Below are 19862 nucleotides of genomic sequence, written 5' to 3'. Positions count from 1 at the left end.
TATGGTCTGATGGCATTTCATACAGTCAGTCAGTAAATACTACCTCCAATTAAGCCTACATTTTGACTTGTTACTGCCTTTCTGATCATTGCCTCTCAAACATCACTCACATATTCTCTGAATTTTTCCACTTCATCTTTGTGCTACTAACTTATTAAGACAATTGTAGCTTATGAACATAGAAAAATGTTGTAATCCTGCACAAAATTAGCAATAATTGGGGATGCAGTTGATGATGTCTGGAAATACCACATTGTCACATGTTGTCAACAATAGCAGCTGCTGGAGATATTTGCCATTTTGTAGGCCAGACCTGCTGGTTTAAAACTCTGCCGAGTTCATGGGAAATACAGTTTGTTTCCTCTTTCTGAAAAAGACGACTGTGACAGTTTAGGCTGTGGCTTTAAGAAAAGACAGTTGCAGAATTCTCTAGCTGAATGTTTGGGTGTAAAAAGGAAAACAAAGATTCATTCTAAATGAATTTCATTGGTAGATCACCGGGTTGTAGTTTTATGAATTTTACATTCTGTCTCAGTCTGCCTTTTGTTTCTTGGCCAGAATGCATGCTGCTGACCCTGGACTGAAACTGATAAAATAAGAAAACTAACTTAACAACTGCTTTGAGCTAACGAATTTCCCTTAATATCCTTTTCTCCCTCTTTCTCCTTTTTTGTCTAATTAACTGGAGGGGAAAGGAAAGGGGGAGAGAGGTTGGGGGGTACCCGAGGTGGGATCCTCCTGAGAGGGTGATTTTTCCTGTGTTGTGCTATTTCCTGTAAATTCTTGTATAATATTGTAAATACTGTATATTTTGTATATATTCATTGCTTTTCATTATTGCTTGTAAAATACAGCCTTCATTCGCTTCTCCGACTGGGTTAGCTGTGCTTTATGTGGGTGCGGGTGGATTAAACCATCTCACCACTACAACAACAGATAGGTTGTGTTTTTTTGCTAAGATGAAAGAACCTTCCTGGCTACCATTTAACTCTAACCTTTGCACTTAGATTTGCTAATTTTCCCAAAGGTGTGTGTTTCAGGTGGTGCCAAACCTAGCTGTTAATTCATTTAGCTTCTTAGAGACATGTAAGATAAGCATTCATGTGTATCTCTGTGTATTTTTATGTCTATATCTGTATATCTGTCTATTCATGCAGCCTATCATGTTCTGATTCATGCCTGTAACTATGTATATTTTTGGTGTGCACATGCAGACAAGGAAGGTTGGATTACGGATTTGGGGTTTTGTTCCTTCATTCTAAATGTTTTGCTTTAAAGTATCACTCTCCCTAATTCCTGGAACTGTTAATGCAAACATTATGTCTGTTTGGTCAGGGAAAGATTTTTCTCTTCCCTAAAATATTTCAAATTATGAAAGCTGTGTGATGTGAAGTGTAGGACCATGCTTCATATCTTGATTATTGAGTTGCTAGGCCTCAACTGATGGGTAATATAGTTGAGACCTGTGGTCATCATGTTTTTCCCCAAAATCACATCCTGCATTTGCAAAAACATTTGGAGAAAGGCTTTTGTTTCATCAAAACTTGCTTTTCCTGACAACAATCCAACCTGTTTATAGTCAGAGAATCTCTGTCTATCTCCAGTATTATCAGAATACAGAGGGTTGGCTATATCCACTGGAAAATAATTGATCTTATTGTAAGGTGCAGTAGGAGAAAAATAATATTGAAAAATAATTCACTGTCTTGTGCTGTAGAAAGAGTGTGACTGAGGTTTTCTTCTAATGGATGTAGCAAGTGTGTATGTTTCCACTGGGCTAGTGCAATGGTATTAAACAAAAAGGTAGATTGAAAAAAAGTAAATTAAACAATCCCAGCAACAAGGCTTCACAGGTAAGTGGCTTCAGGCTGTTTAAAATAGCTGTGATTTTTTGATGATACATAGGGAAGTAGCTGGCCATTTTCAGACATGCTAAAAATGTCTTGGAATACTGTGTGTGCAAGATACGGTATCAAATGTTAACTTCAGTAGCCTAAAAAAGATGGAAGAGCGTGTGTCCCCAGCAGTGCAAGGATGTCACCTATATTGACTCAGAAGTATGGGCAGTACAGTTTTGGTGCTTTTAAGCACAAACAAATATCATCTAAGGTAGCGGGAGAAAGAGTAAGTTCTGGAGAGAAAATGCAGATTCTTCCAAAATACTTCAAAAACATCTGAAAGGTATTTGAAGCTGCACTGCAAGTCATTTAAGTGTTTGTGCTTTTTTAATTCATTCAAGGAAAATGGCTAAAACGTCGTATTTGAGTTTGTCACATTAATATTTCTGGCAATGAGAGGCTACTGTCCAAAGGCATGCATTGAAGGATTCCTTGTATGCCTTTCAGGTACATTGCAGCTGTGGTGCAAGCATGTAATAGAGCCACACCAGACAGTAAAATCCAGGTGGCTGAGAGATAGTGCTTATTCAGAAGACGTAACCAGGTTTTATGATGGTTGATGTTAAAGTGGAAGTGCAGTATTCCATACAAATTCCTTTGTCACATGAAGTCGTAGTCAGTGAACTTGAAATAAACTGATGGAAAGCTTTTTTCTTTCTTTTTTAATTTTTTTTTTTTTTTTACTTTTTATACCTTGAGATCTGTGTCTCTGCTTTTCTGAGATCATGAATAATTTTGTTTTGAGGTTAAAATAAGACCAGAACATTTGGAAGGACTGCAGGATGCATGAATTATCAACAAGGCTGTGGCTTGTTGGTTTTGGTTTTTATGAAGCAGTTAAGTATGTCACAGATAAGTGAGCTATAAAGGAATTGGAAGCATTGCTGTTTGTATAGAAGTAGTTCACTGTGGATCGATTCTCAATTGAGATGCCTTTGTGTCAAGTGCTGTTCTACAAAGTCTGATAAAACAAAGGATCTATCCAACTACATTTATCTTAGAGTCTGAGGAATACTGTGTAGGAGGGAAGAAGACCAGATAGTGTTGATAATTTTGTATTTTAATAGTATCAACAGCTAAATCAGAAGCATATTCTGAGCAAGTGCCCAGGCTTCTTCTGTAACCAAAAGAGAAAGCTGAATCACCTTATGGGGTTAGGTATGACTATCTCTGCTATGCCTGTCTACTTTGGAGTCCAAGTGGGTGGACATAGGAGTCGTTGCCTGTACTTGGGCAAGTCAGATGAGGGTGCCTTCCTGAAAAGAGTATTGTGGATTTCTCTGGCAGTGTTCTGGATGTCAGATAGAAAGGGAGAGTTTGGGCAGTTTGTCAGGTCTAGATTGTAGATAAATGTGCAGTGTGTCCTAATTAGGAGTTTTACTTAAGGAACATTAGTGATTTAACACCCTGATCTAATTACTTGTAAGCTTCTTGCTAATTTTGTAATTAGCACTGGAGCAAGACTTTTTATGGAAAATACACCCTTAAGGAAATCAGAACCACTGACTTCCAGTCCTTAAAAAAAGCTTTATTTCTGTGACAATGTTCTGTAGACAATATCCAGAAGGAAATATCACTGGTTTTTTTGGTTTTACATGATGACAAAAATAATGTGCCAAGTGTTTACTAAAACCTGTTACAGTCAGTTTTTACAAACTAAATGACTCTGGCATTAGAACTTGCATCTGTAGGATTCTGGACAGATACTACCTAATGAAGAAGGCATGCTCAAATTGTTTTATACCACAGTTATCTTTGGCCTTCAGAGGCTGAGGAGGCGATCTAAGGATGTAGGCAGGATGTACTTGATGATCTTGAAGGTCTTTTCCAACCTGGTTTATTCTATTCTATTCTATTCTACTATCTGTGTGTTCTTGCAGTTTATAGCAGATGAGGCAGCTTTGTATAAGCATAGATGGTGGCTTGGAGTAGCCATAAGACTGCTTTAAAGGGTAATGTGGCCTTACAAGGACAAAGCTGTTCTTGTAGCTTGCTTCCAGGTAATCTAGGGTAGTGTATTTCAGTTGGATAGAGAACCTGGTTGAGAGTATCCTGGCCCATCAAGGAAATGGTCATAGAGGTTTTCTTCTTGGAAAAGGTCTCTCAAGAGTTCTCTTACTTTCAATAGGCAGACTAACTCTTTTCAGAGATTGTTAAATTTGATTGATCCTTAGTTCTGGAAGGAAGTTCATGTCTTACAGACTTAAAACCTTTTAATTTGCTCTCTTTAAACACTAAGTTTTTAAAGTTTTTTAAAATAGGGAGCTTTGTATCCAGTCTGGAGTAATGTAATGTAAATAATGTCTGCAGATGGATATCTGGTTATGAATTTAATGGACATAGCTGGAAAAGAAACCAGCTCTCAGGATCAGAATATTGTCTTAGCTTATTGGACTGATGAAGCAATTAAGCCTAAGAGCTTGTCACTTGTTTTCATCGGTTGTGCAATAACACAGCAGTTGTAGTAGTTTTTTAAACTAATCTTTTGCTTGTTTGTCTTAGTAAAGAAACATACAGGCAGAGCTGCTGTATGCTTGGGGAGCATGGGTATGTATGTTTAACGCAAAACCTGTCGGTTGCTTCAGCATGCAAGATTGTGCCCTGGGCTCATGATTCATCAGTCCTGTCACATCTCTTCCTTTCCCAGCAGGACATGTTTGTCTACATCCCAGTGTGCCAACACAGCCATATAAAGAAAAGGATGCAAAAACACTGCAAGCTACTCTGCTCTGCTTCCACTTCCTACCACAGATACTGTTTTTGATGTCAAGTGGCGCAGTACTTCCTTGACCCCTTTCACTGTTTCACACTGAATGTGTTCTAGTGGCAAATAATTTGGCTCTTGATGTAGTCCCAGGTTCAAGTCTCCTGATTGTTCACACTGCATATATGTTAATTAATTCAGTGTCCCTACCAGAGACAGAGGAGTAGTTCCTCCTGAAGAGGGACAGGAGGGGAAAAAAAGGCATAGTTAGCTTGCTAATTGGCTTCAAGGTCTGCTCTGAACAAACAGAATGGATAGAGACACTGCCAAGTTTGGCTTCCTCTGCCTGGGACATTTCTCTAGCACTCTCCCAGGAGGTCTTCTGCCCTTAGCTACCCCCTCATGCCTGCGATAGAAAGAACTTGGAAGCGCTCCTGAGTGTCAGATCTAGCTGGGTTTTAATAGAAACACTACCAGTGAAGAGACCCTAGCCCTGATGGTGGCGGTATCTTTCTGCATAGAAGGGTAAGTGGATGTTGACAACATCAGTAGTATTACTTCAATTCTGTATCAAGTGAGGTTTTAGTATTTAATCATCTTTTCTATTCTTAGAGATGTATTCTTCTATGAAAGGAAATGTGGGTACAAACAGCTCACGGGAGCTACAGGGTGCTCTAATAGACAGCCAGTGTCTTGAGACCAAAACCATTCATCAAGGGTGGAAAATCCTGTCTCAGTGAGTAAAGACTGAGGAAGCCAGTCTGAATCATGCTAACTTTCACCCACATAGTGTATAGCTTCACAATCTGAGCAATTTTTTGTGTATGTTTTGTCGATTGTCATGACTACTAGCCAGGCTTTTTGAATTTATTCTTGTATGAATACTTCTTTGCTGCAGGTATTGACTTCCACAATGCTGAGGTGTTTGTTTTGTTTTTTTTTTTATATTTGTTTCTTCCAAAAATGTGAAATATTATTCCTCGGTAAGCAACCAGTACATTTTGCATTGGTGGTTGTGCTCCTCCTCTTCTTTCTTATTTCCCCAACTTTTAGTGAAACAGAGAATGTGGAAAGCTTTAATAAAAGGCGCAGGATTGGGGTAACTGTGCAGTTGTTGCAGAAAGACAAATCTTGTTCAGGCAAAGGGAGAGTGCAGAGCAACTGCACAGCTTCTCACTGGCTGCTGAAGATGTTCGCAGGCTGCAGTTCTGCCTCCATTTCTCTGCCTGATAGAAGTCATGTTTCAGTAGACCTCAATACCTAACCAATAATTGTTCTAGTTAGCAACAGGGCAAAAAGACAGTTACGAGGTCTTGGTATTCTTTTTCAAACTTTCAAACTTTCTCCTCATTATTCATTTTAAAAATAGCTGCTGCAAGTTGTCTACTGGAAAGAACAGTCAAATGTTCTCATTACATGATGAGGATGTTGAAATGCGTTTCAAAGCCTTTGGGCTTTGGTGGCCTAGGTCCTGTACAGACATACAATAAATGATAGCCTCTGCTCACAAAAAACTTTCTGTCTATAACATGAGAGAAGAGCAAGGGGAAATTTGGTAGTGACCACAGGGACGAATGAGGTAGGAAATAGAATTTTAAGTCAGAGGAGTTTTATTAGCCAGGAACACATTCCACCTCTTGTTTTCTGTTGTGTACTGTAAGTCATCATTAGACTAGCTAGCTCTCAATATTTTAAAGGCTGTAATTTAAATAATGCATCGAATTTTTAAAAGTCAGTGTCAGTGAGTAGGACAGAATTTCTCAACCATCCAAGAGCAGGGGCCACAGAACATACTGCACCCTGGAGGCAGAGGAGAGGAGGGTAGTGTTGGACTACTTTTCAGGACAAAGCCAATTATTCTGTTAGGTCATCTGCATATCCATCAAGTTGTGCCACTGCACATGGCTATGGCCATACTGTTTCATGAAATACTGTAACCTGCATTGCAGGTTTGTAACACACAGTGAGAGTCACAGCTGTTTGCACTGGTTTGTTAGGCCTAGAAATCAAAGAAATGTGTATGCAGCTGAAGATAATCACCACGAGCCCTTTTGGCACCTATTCTTGGATCCTGATTCAATGCAGCGTCCTCTTCTGCAGTAGGGAGGAGGATATTTGGCAGGCCCGTGGACTGTGGACTGTGCACATTCCAAAAGTGTTATTTGTGCTGGTAAACAGACTGGCATTTTGGAATGGCTAAGGGTGGGCCCAAGTGCCTTCCTTTTGTCCAAGCTTAAATGTTCGTTGATCTTCTCAGAAAGGAAGGACAACAATCTTGTGGCTGCTCTTGTAGCTTATCTGCTGAACTCGCAGTTCCAGGGGATGCTGTTACCTTTTCTTTTTTTTTTTCTCTTGAGGGATGGGTGCATGTGTGTGAACTCCTTCTTGCTTCAAAGACACACACAGTTCTCACACAGTTTGTGCATGTCAGAGGCAATTCTAGTTCTTAAATGCTACAGCTTTGGATATAAAACCTGCGGCTGGACCCAAAGCCCCATGTTGATGGAGCTAGAAAATATTTATGTACTTATGTGGCTTTGTCCATCTTCCTTGCAGTGTTTCAACATTTTTCGGCATTATTAATTGTTGGTAAGACACTGTCAATTTATGGACACCACTCATAAAAGTAAAGGTTATTATTTGGTCTCATTTTGTGTGTGATGTCTACTTTCACAAAAATTTTAATAACCAGAGAAGAAAGAGACCAAGGAATTTCAACAGGGTGTGTGGATTGAGTGCAATACAAAATGCTTTTTTCTTGGATGTTTAAGGGCATAATGTGGGTGGAAGTTCTGCTAACATAGGAACCGGTGAGACTGAACACCTTGCAAAACTTTATGTGTATAAAGTATAATAATATACTAGACTTCAACTCGCTTTCAAACCCTTCATTTCTTGATAGTTTTAAAAAAGCTATGGATTTGCAGATTGTTTCATATTGTCACTTGTTAAATTTCAGCCAATGTCTGACAGCTGAAAACTGCAAGTGTCATTTTGAGCTCCCAGCTGGTGCTGCCACTGGCTACTGATGAACTTTCCTCTTCTCTTCCACAGAGTAGTGGTTGAGAAGTGAAGTAATAAAGTAAGATATATTAAAGAAAACCAGAAAGAAAACCAATTCCAGCCTGCACCACTCTTGTGTTGTGACTCTGGTGTTTGTGAAAATGCACACAGTGACCAGTGGAGGTCCTTCTGCTTCAAATTGCATTTAAGTTTCATTTAAAACTGCTTTTTCAGAGTACTATCATGACTACTGAAAGTGAAGACATGAATGAAGGTTCAAGTGCCTATCCATATGTCAAAAACATATAATTGCTACCGCAGACAAATGGCTAAACTTATTCCACATTAAATTTTATTTCTAATTTAATTTTTTCTGTTATCCCAGTTATTAGCCTGAAATTGAAGATTCCGTTAGATGAGCATGTTGTGACCAGTCTTTCTCCTCCCCTCCCCCGCCCTGCCTTAAATGGTGTGGCTTCTTGTGGGGACTGATGACAAATCATCTAGTCAATTTGTTAGTCCTAAACAGTGCTGAGCAGAGTATAGCTGTTCTCATTAGCTCTCTTATTGCCTAAATGTCAGCATAAAACTCTGGAGAACCTGTTTGTAACATGAGCATGTCTTGATTTGTTTAATACACATTCTTACCCAATCATGGAGACAGCATTCAACTGTGCCCTGGCTTTCGATTCCTTTGTGAATTAGTTGTAAGTGGCCAAAATCAATTGACAGTATCTAAAGGCTTGGTGTGACTAATGGACATGGCTGTGTTTACGGAGTGACTAGGTTTTAAAAGAGTTCAAGGTTTGCTTAAACAGCAGGCTACAGGATTATTTACTTCTAAGGAAAGAATTTTTAGTCACCTTTCTCTAAGAGCACATGCTGTCTTGTGAAGTATATGTTTATATTTTTCTTTTTCTCTGATGCTGCTTTGGTAGCTGATTTTTTCTGAATTTTGTTTCAAAAGGGTTCTGGTACTGACAACTTTGACTGCGATCTTACCTGTTTGGTCAATTTAGAATAGAATAGAATAGAATAGAATTAACCAGGTTGGAAGAGACCTTCGAGATCATCGTGTCCAACCTATCATCCGACACCACCTAATCAACTAAACCATACAACCAAGCATCCTGTCAAGCCTCGCCCTGAACACCCCCAGCGTCGGTTACCCCACCACCTCCTCAGGCAGCCCATTCCAATGGGCAATCACTCTCTCTGTGTAAAACTTCCTCCTAACCTCCAGCCTAAACCTCCCCTGACGCAGCCTGAGACTGTGTCCTCTTGTTCTGGTACTGGTTGCCTGGGAGAAGAGACCAACCTCTGCCTGTCTACAACCCCCCCTCAGGTAGTTGTAGAGAGCAATAAGGTCACCCCTGAGTCTCCTCTTCTCCAGACTAAGCAACCCCAGCTCCCTCAATCTCTCCTCATAGGGCTTGTGCTCCAAGCCCCTCACCAACCTTGTTGCCCTTTTCTGGACACGCTCCAGCAAGTCAACATCCTTCCTAAACTGAGGGGCCCAGAACTGGACACAGTACTCAAGGTGCGGCCTAACCAGTGCAGTGTACAGGGGCAGAATGACCTCCCTGCTCCTGCTGGCCACACTGTTCCTGATGCAGGCCAGGATGCCACTGGCTCTCCTGGCTGCCTGGGCGCACTGCAGGCTCATGTTCAGTCTACCATCAACCAGCACCCCCAGGTCTCTCTCAGCCTGACTGCTCTCCAGCCACTCTGACCCCAGCTTGTAACTCTGCATGGGGTTGCTGCGGCCAATGTGCAGAACCCGGCACTTGGATGTGTTAAATCTCATGCCATTGGACTCTGCCCATCTGTCCAGCCTGTCGAGGTCCCTCTGCAGAGCCTCTCTACCCTCCAGCAGATCAACTCCTGCCCCCAGCTTGGTGTCATCAGCAAATTTACTGATGATGGACTCGATGCCCTCGTCCAGATCATCAATAAAGATGTTAAAGAGCATGGGGCCCAGCACTGATCCTTGAGGCACACCACTGGTGACTGGCTGCCAGCTGGATGTGGCACCATTCACTACCACTCTCTGGGCTCGGCCCTCCAGCCAGTTCCTAACCCATCGCAGTGTGCTCCCATCCAAGCCATGGGCTGACAGCTTAGCCAGGAGTTTGCTGTGGGGGACGGTGTCAAAGGCTTTGCTGAGGTCCAGGTAGACTACATCCACAGCCTGCCCTGCATCCACCAGACGGGTCACCTGATCATAGAAGGAGATCAGGTTGGTCAGGCAGGACCTGCCCTTCCTAAACCCATGCTGGCTGGGCCTGATCCCTTGGCCATCCTCCAAGTTCTGTGCGACTGCACTCAAGATGACCTGTTCCATAATCTTGCCTGGCACTGAGGTCAGGCTGACAGGTCTATAATTCCCTGGCTCATCCAACCGGCCCTTCTTGTGGATGGGCACCACGTTGGCCAGCTTCCAGTCATCTGGGATGTCTCCAGTGAGCCAGGACTGCTGAAAAATCATGGAGAGCGGCTTGGCCAGCACATCTGCCAGCTCTCTCAGCACCCTGGGATGGATCCCATCTGGTCCCATGGACTTGTGGGGATCCAAATGGCTAAGCAGATCACCAACTACCCCATTCTGGAACAGAGGAAGACTATGCTGCTCCCTAACTCCTTCTGCCAGCTCTGCAGGCCAGCTGTCTGGAAGACATTCTGTCCTGCTAGAAAAAATTGAGGCAAAGAAGTTATTAAGTAACTCTGCCTTCTCCTCATCCTTTGTTACAACATTCCCCTCCGTGTCCACCAAGGAGTGGAGGTTGTCCCTGCCCTTCTTCTTGCTATTAATGTATTTATAGAAGGACTTTTTGTTGTCCTTCACAGCAGAGGCCAGTCTAAGCTCCAAATGTGCTTTTGCCTCCCTAATTTTCTTCCTACAAGACCTAGCAACATCCTTAAACTTTTCATGGGTTGCCTCCCCTTTCTTCCAAAGATGATACACCCTCTTTTTTTCCCTTAGTTCTTTTAGAAGCTCATCACCCATCCAGGCTGGCCGTCTGCCCCGGCAGCTCCTCTTCCGGCGCATTGGCACAGCCTGATCCTGTGCCTTCAAGAGTTCCTCCTTGAAGTAGTCCCAACTCTCCTGGACCCCTTTGTTTCTAAGGGCTGTCTCCCAAGGAACCTTCTGAGTTAGTTCCTTGAGCAACCTGAAGTCCGCCCTCCGGAAGTCCAGAGTGGAGGTCTTCTTGCTGCCCCTCTTAACTTGACCAAATACTGAAAATTCATGGTCATGCTAGAGGATCCTGGAAACTGCTTTTATTTATTTGCTGTGTAATCAAGGGTATTGAAATTTGCTAGATATTTCTCATGATTCACAAAGAATCAGAAAGAGTACCTTAATTTCCTTGGGCTAGGTGTTCTTGGGGAAAAAGGAACATCATCCAGGGAATTATAATAATTTAAAAGGACTGATAGTCTTTGTTCAAAATACTGCTTTATCTGCTTATTGTCCCTACAAAGAGGAATTAGATTCTGGTTTTGTATGTTTTAAGGAGTTAACAAAATCGGTTCAAGGGGTGGAAATTGATTAATATCCCAAGGTTATCTAAGGAATTGTTTGAGCATGTACTAGTCAGATTGCTTTAAATATTTTATCAAGGTAGTTGTGGTAGTTTCACTGTGAATTGTGTATTTCCTAGGAGGGTGAGAGGACTACGTATTGATATATTCACTAAAACATGCTCATTTAATGTACTAATGCTATGTCAGAATCAAAGGTGTGTTCAGAATATTTTTGACTTTAAAATAAAGATACTTTTAATGTCAGTATGTGTAAAGTACTCTGGGATGCAGTGCATAGGTGGAGAGCAAGTGAAAAGTGTGTGTGTGGCTTCATTGTTTTGTTTAAATCACGGTGTAAACCAACAGCACTTTGAGCCTTTGTGCTCCAGAAAATGAGAGCATAAGCAGTCTATACCTGTGACATGACAAATGAGGCCACCATTACAATCTTCCATGGCATACTAATAGCAGAGCTCAGTCAGTGCTGGAGCACTCATACCCTGCCATAAAGGTTACGGTATTTATTGGTGATAGATATGGCATTCCCCAGTGCTGCCCAGCCACTTCTCAATTCATAACTGGGACAACATAGTTATACTTTTGACTGAAAGACCACAAAAGCCTGAACATAATTTTCAAATGTAGCAATATATATTTTATGTGTGTATCTCTGTGTGTGTGTGTGTGTGTCTGTGTGTGTTTCTGGCAAGTAATTGCAAAGAAGCTGGAAGTCATCCTGTAATGGAGATAAATCTCAATTTTAAGGAGCAGGTGAATCTTAAACCTTAGCAAGAGTACCTTCTGCAGTAGACTTAGTAAAGTCTGCACTTCTCTGGTAAGTTAAAATCCTGTAGGAAAGCGTACTTCTTAGTGCAGATTAGAAGGTAGAATGACCACTTTACATAGATGTTACTAGCTTGTGTCCAGAGATGCTGCAGTCAGTTAGATATGCTGCATTGGAACAAAAAACCCCACAAACCCATGCATGCTCTTTCTCAATTTATCATTGGTTTTCATGGTTATTAACTCATTAAGAAGCATTTAATGAAGATAATCACAAAGTAATTAATTTATACAGTATGTTTATTGCTTCCCGAATGAATTTATGTACCAAGCTTAGGGTTTCACAATGGCTACATTAATCTGTTTTTATATGTTGTATACATTTTGTTCTCTAAATAAATATAAATACTTTTTCAAAGTCTTTATTCCAGTCTATGAATTGTCTGTAAGACTATCACCTGGTGTAAGTATGGTATAAAGTTTCCATAGAATGAACCCTGACAACATCAAAGCTTGTGAACATCTTTGTCCTGTTCCAAGTGTACGAGAATCTGTTGCACCAGGGAAAAGCTGTCTGTACTTGCACTAAGGACTTAGCTTATTGTTTTTAAAATAAAACCAAGTTTTGATACTGTCTCCCATAACATCCTTGTAGGTAAACTTAGTAAGTGTAGGTTAGGTAAGCATTCAGGTGGACTGAGAACTTGCTGAATGATAGAGCGCACAGAGTTGTGATCAGTGGTGCAGAGTCTTAACTGGGGGCCTGTAGTTTGCAGTATTCCCCAGAGATAGTAATGAGTCCATCCTTTTAACATCTTCATCAATGACCTGGGTGAAGGGACAGTGTTACTCCCAGCAAGCCTGATGATAATATAAAACTGGGAGGAGTGGCTGACACACTGGAAGGCTGTGCTGTCTTTCAGTGAGACCTGGACAGACTTAGAGTCGGGTGAAGAGGAACCTAATGAAGTTCGACAAGAGCAGATGTAGAGCCCTACACCTGGGGAGAAATAGTCCTGTACACCAGTACAGGTTAGGGATTGACCTGCTGAAAAGCAGCTCTCCAGAGAAAGACCTGGGAGTCCTGGTAGATAACAAGTTAACCACAATCCAGCAGTGTGGCATTGTGGCCAAGAAGACCAGCAGTATTCTGGGGTGCATTAAGAAGAGTGTGGCTATCAGATCTGCCCTAGTGAGGCCACATTTGGAGTATTCTGTCTCGTTCAGGAGAGAGGGGGAACCACCAGAGAGAGTACAATGGAGGGCTACAAAGGTGATTACGGGACTGGAGCATCTTTCATTCCAGGAAAAGCTGAGAGACCTGGGGCTGTTTAGCTGGGACAAGAGGACTGAGAGGAATTCTTGTCAATTCTTCTGAATATGTAAAGAGTTGCTGTTGAGGATGGGGCCAGACTCTCTTTGGCGATGCCCAATGACAGGATAAAGAGCAATGGCACAACCGGAAACACTGTGAGGGTGATGGAGCACTGGAACAGTCTGCTCAGAGAGGTTGTGGAGTTTCTCTCTCTGGAGAATTTCAAAACCTGGCTGGATGTGTGCCTATGCTGCTTGATCTAGGTGAACCTGCTTTAGCAGGGGAGTTGGACTAGTGTGGTGGTTTGAGCTAGTGTGGGAGTTAAGAGCTCAGATGGGGGCAAGGCTGAGAATCTCTCCCCCACTCCCCCCTCCTCCCTCCCAACAGAGAGGGAAATAATTTGGAGTTGGCTTGGAAGTAGAGAGGTAAAGAGTTTTCTTTAAACAATATATATAGAACAATAACAGGTAAGGTTTACAAGGGCAAGGAACAAGGATGGATAGAAGGGGGGGACAAAAAAAGAATAATACAAAACCAGTCTCTCTCTGAAGAGGCACGGAAGCAGCAGGGAGAAGGATCAGGCCCAACCACATGTCAGAGGAGCAGGAAAGCAGCTGCAGTAGCTCTCATCCAGGGGAGGCAGGAGCCAAAAGGAGAGCTAATAGCAGCAATGCCTGGCTTTTTATACCCTAGCTGGGCAGGGAGCGGGGAGTGGAACAGACTCAGCCTCCCAGGTGGGAAACGCCCTGCAGGGAGGGTAACTTACCTGCAAGCCCTCCACCCGCCTTTGTTTTTTTGTTTTCAGAATGGGCATTAACCCACCACAATTAGGTAGTTTCCAGAGGTCCCTTTCAACCCCTAACAGTCTGTGGTTCTGTGATTAAAACATTTTAATGGAAAAAGGATACATTTTGCTTGATGTAGTCTGAGTTCTTAGACATTATGTGTAATGTATTCAGAATCAATGGGAACCCTAACTGTGGTCAGAGAAATTTTCTGCAACCCTGTTGTTTTGTACATATTGCAGCTAAGACTTAATTATTCATCCTTTGAAGGGCATCGTACTGATCTTGATTTAGTCTATTATGTTGTCTATGAATATCTGATATTGAGTCCATCTAAAAAGCCCATTAACTTGTATAATTTATTCAGTATCTCTTTAACAGAGAAAATTGTATTTGTTTAAAGTAATTCAAAAGAAGCAGAGACTTCCCTCTCATTAAATATCTGTAAAATCTTGGTTCTTCTCTTAGCATACAGAAGACTGTAGTGTATAATTTAAAACCTTATTTTGTAGCAGTGTGGAAATAGCACAATTTTAATTGCAACCATTGAAAAACAATGCATGCTGCTAATATTTGCAAAAGAACTATATGAACTATTTCATAACCTGCTATATGATAGAAAATAGCAAGCAAAATCCATTAAAAATAGGATTAAGTGCAGAATTAAATTCTGTAGTGAAACCTGTTCATTTGAGGGGAATGCCTATTCCTCTTCATGTAGGTATTAATATTCTAGAATGCAGCTATTAACATTCCAGTCACCAAATCACCCCCTCTTCCTCTTTTTCCTCCATGCAAAACATTCCCCTGTACTGTGTCATGTCTACTAAAACTAGCAGAGTTGACAAAAATTTATGTGAGCAATTGCAAACTCCACAGACACAGCCAGCTTTCACTACATTATGACTTTGGCTCCTGATGACAGCTCTCTCCATTCTGCTCAGATTTTATGGCCAATACATTAAGATGTGCAGGTTTACTTTCATGGTTTTCTTTCCATGCCATCGATGGGCTTAAGCGGCTCATTCTCAGTTCAGATACAATCAGTATCAGCTCTGTCAATCTAGAGTGAATTACACTGTTCCTGTTGTAATTCAGTTTACTTCCAGTGTAAATCAGTGCTGTTTTACCAATTAAGGTATGATCTCAAGAGTGCATTTATTGTAATACTATTTATGTAATAAATAGTAATATTTGTTAGCAATATATATAAATGAAATAATACTCCATAGTCAGAAATCTTGTAAGAGTGCACTGAATTTGAGTAAGCATTTTCTTACTATAGACTTTTATAGTTTGTGTTTGTTTTAAAAGTATATATTAAAAATAAAAGTATCCATTTATTATCAGAAAAAACTATATCTTATGCATGCAGGATTAAGCTGGATTCCTTCCTTCTGCCTCCTAATTAGTTCACCATGCTTTTATGCAATTCACATTTAGAACATTGAATGGAGAGATAATGATTAACACTTGGAGACCTGTGTCTTGTTTTTATGATGTGTCTTGAGAGTTAGAGAGGGTAGGCACTTTAACTTACTAAGACAAATTCAAGGGAGGTGTGGTGAAATGCCCTTAGAATCAGTAGTTAGGTTCACAAAGAGGGTATCTAATCACCACCAAAGTTGTCATACCAGAACTCCTCAAGGACAGATTTTGGTTATGCTCATTTTGTGGGTGAGAAATTTTGTCCTTGTAAGTGGAGGCAAAGTAAATCTCTTAAAAAGCCAGGGGTTTGCTGTAAAATAGCTTGCTGTCTTGTTTGCCAAATGAGCATTAGAAAACCTCCTCTGCAAGTGGATCAGTTGCACTTGTTTAAAAATTGTGTATGAAAGATGAACCATTTCTGCTCATCATTTGGCCTCAGTTTTGTTCTGTAAATCACTATTTCCTAATATTTCTTTTGTTTATACTTAAAATAGAAAATGGTGAAGTTCTCTTTATGGATTTGTGAGAGTGATTAAATTCACTTTGCTAAAGTGTACATGAGATTTCCTGTCTGTGGAACATACCTCTTAACAACCATTTATCGTTCTTCTATATGTATGTGTGCTCCAGTCTTTGAATTAATTTATTATTCATAGTTACTGGTGATACATACTTGAAGACTGATTAAGTACTAGCCTGAAAGACAGTCTTACACTTCCACAGTGATGACTTTATCTGCCTAATGAAGGCAGAACTGAATCTCAGCATGTATTTTGGTAGTATTACTACCTCAGCATTTCACAGTGCTAGTCATTCATAGTCTCTAAATTAATATTTTAAAATGTTGTGAGATGTTTCTCTGTGTGTGTGTGTGTGTGTATGTATGTATAAACATAGCATATAACTGTTAGTCAGACTTCATGAGATGTTTCTCAGAAACTTTCAAAAAATAAACTCTTTTTAGCTACCAATTTTCTGAGAGCTTCTGGAGTATTTTTCCAAGGGGCACATGCTGTCTGTTTTGGAAACAAGTGTTGAGCTTCCCTACAATATTTGAAGGCAGGCAGGGTTAGATTGTATCCGTGTTACTGATGCATCACATGGTAAATAAAAAGACACCCACAGCAATTGCACTGTTGTGTATGTATGTTTGTGTTGCAATATGCATTATAAAAGGATTAAGAACAGAGATGTACTGAACTTGTTTGGGCTCCTTGTTGAACATTTGGAGAAAAATATTTTTTCCTGTTTTGTATGCACTGAAAAAAAATGTAGGACGAAGAGAATTCTTCAGCTACATGGTCATTCTATGTGGTGTCAAATCAGAAAACATATTGCAGTTCTTTTTTTTGTGGGTTTGTTTTTTGTGCCCATTGGTTTATGAAAATGTTGATGAGAGATGTAAAGGAGATGTGTTTTTGAGGAGATAGCATTCGCAGGCTGGTGAAATATATTCCTGTGGATGGCCTAAGTGATATGACCTGTCAATGTAATGAATGAAGTATTGTACTTAGGCAGGAATATTACAATGGCTACTGTATGCAGAGATGATGTTTCCTAAATTGAAAACCAGGTTTATTAATGGTGTTCTTGTAAAGACAGGACTAATCTAGGATTCTGCTACTGCATTTAATTAACAAGTCAGCCATTAATGATCCATGCAGTTCAGCTTGCAAAGTGAGTGATGATCAATTTTATTTTGCTGCACTGTGTTCATAGCTATGAAAAGGTGGTTGCAAACCTCAGAAAGCTAATTCAGAAACAAAGATCAATATTTCATTCTGTCTTTCACCAGTGTTAATTTAGTAGAAAGACTTGTTCGTGTATTCCTACCCTTGTTTATAATATAAGCTTCCTGCTTATTTATTTCCTAAAAAATATTATTCCTTGCCAAAAAAGACAATGTAATCTGATAATCTTGTATCAGTGGGAATTTCCTGGGAGTAAATGGGACAATCAAAAATATGACATGTTGCCTCTGAAGTCTTGAAATCTGTTAATTCATAAATTACACACTATGAGCCAGAGGCTGGGATCACCAGTTTTCCTGAGGAGAGGGGCATCTCTGTAGAGCTGGGAGCTCAGCTGTGTGCCCGCAGTTTAGGTGACGGGAAATTGTCCTCACAGGCATGCATGTGAAGGCAGACAGCAGAAGTGCTGGACTGTGACAACAATCACAACAGCAGAGTCAGAAGTGGCTGGAGTGTGGTGCATGGCCTGTGCGGCATTGTCTTGGAGTGTATATAGTAACGTGGCAGCCAGCACAGATGGCAGGAGCACGGACGGGAAACCCGACGGGAAGTTTGATTTATCAGCAATCGCCTCCTCTCCTTTTGTTGTGTCATTAGTGGTGTACTAAGGAAATAGAACAATAAAGATCCACTTTGAGGAGGGTATAATGGTTCATCAGTGAAAAATGTTAATGAAGTGTTGGAGAAAAAGCTTTTGGGAGTGGAGTGTTTGCATATCAATATATTGCCTTCTTAATGGGGAAGGTTCCCTAATGTTAATGGGCCTGGTCATGATTTAAGGCAAAAGGTACTGTCTTTCAGCTCTGGACAGAAAGTGGGAAGGGAAATGAGAAGCAAAAATATTGTAGTTCTTCTGTATTTAAATTAAGCATTAGTAGACTTTATGAGCTGTGAGCATAGTGGACGTATGAAGTGATAGAAAATAGATCCCAAGAGATCAATTTAATGTTTAAAGCCCAGGCAAAACAACAACAACAACAAAAACCCACACCACCCCCCCAACAAACAAAACAATAAACCCCACCAACTTTAAACTTGCAGAGACTGCAAAATTTCCAGCCAAGTGACACAAAGGAAAAATAGAGAGAGATGTTTGGAGGGCTATGTGAAGCCCTGTTTGTGCTGGAGCTGTTGTACTAGGCAGGTTCCTGACCAGCATTAGTCAAAGCAGACTAAAAGCTCTGACATTTGGCCAGGGTTGATTGCTGGATGTAACTGAGATTATCTAAACTGCTTTATCACTAGGTAGCTGATCCAATGAGCTGCTTTAGGAACCTAAATATTGTAGTAGCCTCTGAAAGATCATCCTTTCCACTAGATTGGTTACCCACAGTAGTAGCTTAATATAGTAGATACAGTTTCTTCTGCAAGAAAGGTAAAAGATTTTAGACCCATTCAGTTATTTGGCATTTTCTTCTTCTCTTTCTCCTGCTTCTCAGTATGCACCGTCTGTCTGTCCCTATAAAGCCAACCTTATGTGAAGCATTGCTATCTCACTTTGCTGGACTGTACATGTAAGAACAAATGTATGGCAGTGCAGCAGAGATGAGTTACTATGTGTTCTGAAGTTACATATCTTACTTCGGTATCCTTAGGAATTGTAGGAATCCTGTCTACAAATCCTGGATGCAAATCAATTGTGATTGCATCATGAACTGAGATGTGCCCCAACAAAGGATAATGGTTGCTCACCAGACTGCAGCTGCCCTGGAAATAATGGGCAGATGCCACTCCTATCCATACTCTCTGGAATATGCATAAGACAAGATCATCTCCACCCATCAGGTACCCTGGAAAGGGAGGATGGTGAAAGGACAATGAATTCACCACCTGGACACATACCTAAAAAACTGTATAAAAGATCTGAGCAACTACTGGCTCAAAAGAAGGAAAATACCTGGGCAATGACGCTCTGAAGAAAAATGAAGAGAATACCAGGAGAGAAAAGGACAGACACAGGAGAAAAGACATCACCATGTAGCCTGGATGCAGCAGACCAGGAGGAAGCCTCTCTCTGTGTCCTAAGTTCCGCCTGGTGCAACTCATGGAGCTGAAGAAGCTGCTCAGAGAAGGGCTTGGACTTGGGGGTCTCTCCTTCCCCTCCTCCAGTGGAGGACAGCACAGCCAACAAGGCAGCACCCTTTCTCCACAGACCCAAACTGTCTTGGGGGGGTGGTAATATAATTCCTTTCCTCTTCTCTCTCCCTCCTCTCTCTCTCTATTTTGTCTCTCTCCTTCTGATCCATCCACTTTATTCTGTTAATAAAGAGCCTTGCTGTTGACATTTTGGCCTTGTTTGTACCTCTAACTTCCTAACACGGGAATATTCAAAAGAACTGAGTCTCTTACCCTCTCTGGATTGAGACAGGAATTTGTGATGGCATGTGAGTACAAATTTTTTAAAGGGATTTTCCAAAATAGTGGCTGTTGCCCTTCAGTATGCATTAAGCTGTTATGGAGATCAGACACTGTTGTTATTTGGTTCCCTTATATGTTAGTAGCAATTTTCTTTTTAAGCGCTTCATCATCATGTGGATGCCTATAGCTAAGAGCAAAACCCTTGAGTTGCCTGGGGAAGTGAAGTGTAGCTGCCTTGCTTCTCTCCTTTTTCCATTATACACCATATTAAAGAACTTGTACCTTTTAGGCTCTATTCTCTTCTTGGTGTGC

This window comes from Dryobates pubescens, chromosome 7, assembly GCF_014839835.1.
Source record: "Dryobates pubescens isolate bDryPub1 chromosome 7, bDryPub1.pri, whole genome shotgun sequence".
NCBI lineage: Eukaryota > Metazoa > Chordata > Aves > Piciformes > Picidae > Dryobates > Dryobates pubescens.
Note: the sequence above shows the minus strand (reverse complement) of the source record.